This window comes from Saccostrea cucullata, unplaced genomic scaffold (assembly GCF_032062105.1).
Source record: "Saccostrea cucullata isolate Sc308-1 unplaced genomic scaffold, CSIRO_AGI_Scuc_v1 ctg18990, whole genome shotgun sequence".
NCBI lineage: Eukaryota > Metazoa > Mollusca > Bivalvia > Ostreida > Ostreidae > Saccostrea > Saccostrea cuccullata.
This window is the reverse complement of record NW_026927556.1, coordinates 1-7,144: the sequence shown is the minus strand read 5'-3', so window position 1 is coordinate 7,144 and position 7,144 is coordinate 1. Positions and strand designations below refer to the sequence as shown.

The 7,144-nt window shown below is 32.6% G+C and overlaps 1 long non-coding RNA gene across 1 annotated transcript; it reads right to left on the bottom strand.

Annotated features, from left to right (window-relative positions):
• Positions 1 to 825: 825 nt before the first annotated feature.
• Positions 826 to 2,416, bottom strand: LOC134274768 (uncharacterized). Its single transcript, XR_009993716.1, has 3 exons — positions 2,187 to 2,416; positions 1,816 to 1,940; positions 826 to 1,432 (listed from the first exon to the last, which is right to left on the bottom strand). It is a non-coding gene; the product is annotated as an uncharacterized LOC134274768 (long non-coding RNA).
• Between the last annotated feature and the right edge of the window lie 4,728 nt (positions 2,417 to 7,144).

Here is a 7,144-nt window from a genome sequence, read left to right as displayed (position 1 = left end):
GCAAAACACGATACACGATAGAACCTGATAAACGATCTACACGATAAACGGAAAACACGATACGATAGGATACGATAGGATACACGAACGATACGATAGGATACACGCACGATAGGACACTGTAGATTTGTAAAGAATAACGATGCGGGTACTGTAATTAGGTAAGTTTCGGTGAAGTAATAAATATGCATATGTCTATCGTCCCGGAACAGCATCGTTACGTCAATTAACGTTACGTTAGCCGCAGATGGTTTCATGTGAAACGATCGGGAAGCTTTTAATACTCTTCCTTCTTTGTTATTACATATAACATTACAAAAATCAAATAGTCTCTATTCTTAAACTATTCTTTAAAAATGTATGCTGTTGCTACCCCAGTGAAAAATGTTCATTTGTGGGAAAGGATGACTTAGAATCATGCAGTGCCGATTTATGCAACGCGGGTTTAATACCGCCCCTGCGAGACGATCATGAATAATTCATGAATTTCCTTGAATTTTTCATGAATTTTATTCATGAAATGTTCATGAAATGTTCATGAAGATCCTATGAACTTATTATTGGACATTTTCAAATCATGAATTTTTATTCATGGAGAAAAATTGATGAATATTCATGAATATTTTTTTTCATGGATAATTCATGAAGAGTCATATTCATGAAGATTCATCATTTCAAGAATGTCCAATAATAAGTTCATTGGATCTTCATGAACTGTTCATGAATAATTTGATGATTTTTTTCAGGAATGTTCATGAATAAATAAAATTCATGATCCATTAGCATTCATGAATATTCTTGCTTATTTGTAAACAAAAAATGCAATATTATTATTCATGTTTATTCATGAAAATGCATGAAGTCATGCTAAAAAAGTAACAGTAGATGATTTATAATACAGCATCTTGAAAGATTTCACAGAAATGTTCTTTGTTTTCCAACCATGGCAACACAATCTTTGTTAAAAAACTTAAAATAGACAATTTTGATACATTAAACCATTATAAGTAAATGAGTAATGTAGTTCATTCCTGGTAAAAGTATAAAAAATTTCAATTCAAATGCAACTCTTTGTAGAATGCTTATCCTTACTTGGTCAAAAGGAGAGGGCGATCCTTCCTCAGCATGTTTCAGATTGTGTTTTAATGCCAGAAATTGAACAGTTTTTAATCCCAGTCTAGGAGAAAAGTTTGTTCAGCACCAGGGTAACAGTTTTCAGTGCTTTCAAGCAGTTCGAGCAGAGATGGTCAATTCAAAATTATTTATTGTCTCTCCATGTGGAATTTCCATAATTTCATCATTTGGATCCTTTGATTGAATATCATTCATATTTTCATTTCTTTTTTTCTTTCTTTTTCAAAGCTCAGATTTTTGTGCAGCCAGAGTTTCTTGTCTTCTGCTCATCAACATTTGTGAACTGCTTCTCTTTTTCCTTCAAAAAGAAAGATTTTCTGAAAGTACCCATGATTGTAAAACATAAGACTTTTTTGTATTTTCTTGCATTTTAGTTTCATTTGATTTTGCATCAGAGACACTTCCGAATTAAATCATTCTGAGTAGAATTTAAGTCTATTTTCTTGGACCGTCATTTTGTAGATCAATCAGGCCTATGAATGTTTTGAGTCTCAGTCTATAATTAATGTATGTTATATGGTTGGATCCAAACTCTAAGCACAGTTAGACAAAAACTGCATTAAAAAAAGAGACATATTAATTTATTATAATGTGCTTTAATTAGTTGTTATTTTACAAATAGACAGTAACATTTACAGACAGATTTCTGACTCAGTGATTGCCTACATTTTTGTCACTCACCAGTTATGAAGTAGATCGATCCTATATATAGTCTTCCTTCTTCATATTCTGTTATTTTCTTAAAAAGTTGACAAAGATCAGTGACTGTACTGTTTATTGGACACACCTCGTGAGAGGGTGAAAAACTATAAATTACAAAAGCATAATAAGAATTTGACAAAATATCAAAATCATAAGCAATCATACAAAATTAAATGCGTAACTTTAACATGTGAGCTGAACAGGCCTATGCCTATCGCATGCTGGAAATGCGCGGTTTTACAAAACATTGTATTTGCAGAATTTAAACATGATAAAATATATTGCATAATACTGTTAGATACAGATGATCAAGTTAGATATAAATTCAAGTAAAACAATGTAAAACTTACTCCTTAGGGAGGCCAACATCACCAAACTTAACAGCCAAAACGCCAGGCAAACCGCATGGCTACCATAATTAGTATAAACAGAATATTGAACCCGATCGAAATAAAATTATGCAATACGAAAACGGCACAGTGACTATGCAAATAATAGATCACAAATACTGATTCTTCCACTCTACAAATTCCCACTTCCAACGTCTCCCGCGTTTTCAAGTTTGCGCCTATTCAAAAATATACGGTAGAGCTAAGAAATGATTTAGTTTCGAATTTCCAAGATTTCTGTTTAAAAAAAATTACAAACACTATCTGAATAATTTTTCACTGAAAATACAATTTTTCATATCAAACTAAGTTTAATCAATGAAGAATTCGAATTTTTTACGTCATAAATTTTACATGTATTGACTTTTAGTTTCGCATAGCAAGTATGGCGGCCCCCTATGACATGATAATAACAATCTCACGCCCTCAGACAGAATATTCTGAGCTTTGAAAACGCATAGAATTAAAACTACAAAATACGAATGTGGATTATGTCATAGATACTTTACAACCATGCAGTCTGTACTCTATCATTTACGCACGAAGCAAGGGAAACTTGACATTTTAACTGCACCAAAATTGAAATGTATATAGCGTTTCGATCCAGGAATAATATGGTACAGTACAGACAAGTAATATAATTTTTTAGTTGTTTAAATATATATAAAACGTTTTTTACGAAGCTCACAAAGTTCTTTTTCCAGAATGTTTCATTTTCCAACAGCTTGTTAAAAGTTTGATGTTAGAGAAAATCCGGTCGAACAAAGTTGTGTGATGAAAAACGACATTAATTAAAGCACATTATGATGAATATGAAGAAACACAAGTAATGAATTGAAAAAAAAAATGCTGTCAATGGTGATGCAGTGTTTGTTTAATTAAAATCAAATAAAAACACGAAATGTTTAGATATTTCATGATTTATTTTTTCAGATGGTGAAAGAATGTTGTTAACTATAAATTATACCAGGGGCTTCTTCAACAATTGCATCTGCATGCAAAAGTTGTATTATGAGAGTATTGAGTGTTTTCTGTCAATCATTTTTGTCAATTATTTTAGTCTTCATGAAAATTCATGAACATTCATAATACCTTGAACTCTACATTTTCTCTGTCTTTAAAATGAAAATTTCCAATATTCATATATATTCATCATTTGTTCATGAACTACATTTTATGAATATATTCATGAATAAAGTTCATGAACCATCTTTATGAACCAGTCATGAACACATCATGAATGTTCATGAACGATTCATGAAAGTTCCTGAAATCATGAATTTCACCTCGCAGGGGTGTAACGATATCAATAATGTATGTAATAACTCATGGTCGTCCAGATCTTTTAATTTTACTCTGGTTAAATTAATTGTAAAGAAAATGTATGCCAATGAAAAAACAAACCCTAACACATTATTTTTTCTTGTTGTTATTTTTTTAGCAGGTCGTTCAGTCTTAAAAAGTTCTACATTGCGCTACACAAAATTTTAGGTATGCTGGCTGCTCCGCCCTTGACGTCAAAATCCATTTTGTCCATTGTTAGCAGATTTCTCTACCGCGCTTAATTTTTTTTATGATCTCCGTATTTCTGATCAAAATTCTATCAAAGTTGCACAACACGAATTTGAAAAAAAGCTGAAAAATTATACACTTAAACTGAATTATTTTCACTCTCATTATGGATCAACGAAGAGTTAGAATTTTGGTGTTACATATTTCCGCGACTGCTCCGGGTACCCCTACTATAGTCACATTTATATACCATTGTAAAGAAAATATTTAATATTTGTAAAATATTTCTTGCTTATATTAATTTTTAGTGTATGTCAAACGTATATATGCAAATTTTCACCGAAAGACGTTCATTAGAAAGCAAAATATTCACAATGTCTCAATAATTTCCGAACAGCCCTCGTATAATTTACATTAACTATAGCGTACACGCCGAGTTTAAGAGAAATCTACCTTCCAGGTATTTTTAAGGGACCGTCTCAAAATACAGGTACATTTACTATAGAGTGTATATAGAAAATTTCCAATTCTAGCACTTAAAAGAAAATTATACAAATACTACGATAGACTTTTTGTTCAAACTATAATATATGATAAGTAATACTATATTGTGCATTATATGTAAGACACACAAAATTCTACACTCTTGTTACCAGAGGGAGCATCTCAAAAGGCCAAACATTAACGAATTCTCCTTTTTTATAGAGTACTACATGTACAAAATATGAAAGTCACAAATGATTTATATGAAATTAGGCCTATACTAAAAATAATGGAGAAATTCTCAGATGTCTATGTTTTAAATTTCATGAGCGTATGTTATTACTTTTTTCTTTAATAACATCTTGATTACCCCTTCCCTTAAGAGCTTCAGTTTATCATAACGTCAAAAGCACACTATATCGACGTCAACCTACCTATCAGCTGCGCAGTAGGTTTAAAAATTCAGTTATATAACATTGTAATTACATTTTTAAAACTGTAATTTCTTAATTTTGTTTAATGTTATTAAGTGAAAAAAGTTGCTTTACAATGTAAAAAAGTAAAAACGCTTCCATTTTATTATGCTATGCGAAAAATTGCGCAATGAAAACCCCAGTCGGCCCCCTTATTTATATACAATACGTTTGCATTTACACGGAACAGTCATAAAGTGGAGGGGGATGTTGATCTTAATTTTGTTTCAAACAGAACTTTTTACTAGATCTATATAAGATAATTTTAAAAATCCCATTCCCCAACACATATATGAAATAGGATTTTCGAGTTTGGAGGTAAGATGATTATTTTTCTTCGAAGCCTTCGTCTACTTTTATGACCGGCAAACAGGCAAAATAATTACTTAGTATAATAAATAGTTGACGCATTGTTGCAAGAAATATCAAAAAACATAACACTTACTGAACATAAATTATTAACATTTCAGTTGCACAGAAATGAATACCTTGGTCAATTAATTGATGCAAGTTTAAATATTTAAATGAATACAAGGATTGATGAATAGCTGAAATCATTCCAAATAAGGACAAATAAATATTAACAAAATAAATGTTAAAATCCCAATTTTAGGAAAAAAAGATTTTTAGCAGATCATCAACTGATAATTTAACTTGCCAACATGTAATGGTTAATATGGCCATTTTGAAATGCACATTTCTGCAAAAAATTGCAGATATGTACATGATGTATAGGAAACTATATTTTTTTTACGATATTTTTTTTTAAAAGCATGAAAAGATCTGGGGCGGAATTCATAAAACTTCTAAAATTTTTCTTAAAAGTTGTTCTTAAGTACTAAAAAAATTCTTAGTTAAGTAAAATTCTTAAATATTAATTCATATAACTTCTAAGCACAATTCTTAACAAAGTTTAACGCTAAGAAAATTAGCATACTTAAGTACAATCACCATAGCAACGCATAAAAATTCCCGAACAAAAAAGTGCGCTCTTATGTGAAGGAGGTAAATTATGTTCAAATCGTATACAGACGACATGGCCGCGATGGCGACTGAGGAGAAGCAGAGGAAAAAGAGGAATCCAAATTGGACGCAGGAAGAATGTTTGTTACTTGTAACATTAGTAAATGAAAATAAAGATATACTCCGTTCAAAGCTAGGACCAAGTGTAACATCAAAACTGAAGAAAGAAACATGGGAGAAGGTGACAGTTCAGCTGAACGCATCCAGTAGTACTCCGAGGACAACTTCGGAAGTTGAGAAGAAATTGCACAACATATTATCAACATCAAAGACTGAAATTTCTTCTTACAGGAAGGAAACAACTGCCACAGGTAACAATAATAAAATTTATACATGATTAAGCCCATGCGACAAGCTCATATCAGCTGCAGATAGACATGTGTACTAATTAAGAAAGCGGTGTGCATTGAATCAAAGGATTCGGCAATTTTATCAATAAATAGAAATATATGGTAAACAGGCAAAGCTTGCTGGTAGAATTTATGCCTGTTTACCTTTATTTTCTATTTATTGAACAATTTGCAGAACCCGAATTTCTTCCGTTCGGACACGTTAGTCTATGAGCTCTGTACGCAATTAAATCTAGTCATGACCATGGTTCTGAGCACTAGGCCTATAACAATATGTTATATATGTTGGACTAATAGACATACAATAATTGCTGTATCTGGAAATGAAACGGGGGCGTGAGCAAGTGCACGCAGGGCACGAGGTAGCGACCCGTTTTCATTTCCTGATACAGCAATTATTGTATGTCTATTGGTCCAGCAAATGTTTTGTGGCACGCCTACTTTCACGAGCTTCAGTGGCATTTTTCGCACTACAATTTAGACTGGGATTGAATCAAGCTGAAAGATGGACGTAGACTTTTTTGGATAATGACTTCAAAGTTGAGGAAATAGACGACCTGACATTATCTCAAGTTAGACGTAGATTTTTTGGATAATGACTTCAAAGTTGAGGAAATAGACGACCTGACATTATCTCAAGTTTGCGACGAAATGGAAGCTTTCGACGGATTACAGAACATGAGCCTTACACAGACGCTTGCCGAGTACGACACAGGGTTGGAGCATGGTGAATTTAAGCTTGAATATGACTTTTTGAGAGAAAATGAAAATAGTTCGAATTTGCTGACCACATCAGGTGATCGTTTTGCGGCCCCAGTGACGGAGAGTGAACTGAAATCTCTAATTGAAAGCCAGGAAAACATTAACACTAAACAAAACACTAGATGGGCGGTCAACGTTTTTGAGAAATGGCGAACCGGCAGATCCGAAACTATTCCAGAACTTCAATTCCAGGGCAGCGAGGAAATGAATTACTGGTTACAACGTTTTATAGTAGAAGCAAGACGGCAGGATGGTAAGGACTACCCCCTAAGAGCCTGTACTTGATTTCATGTGGACTACTTGTTTTTTTCGAGAC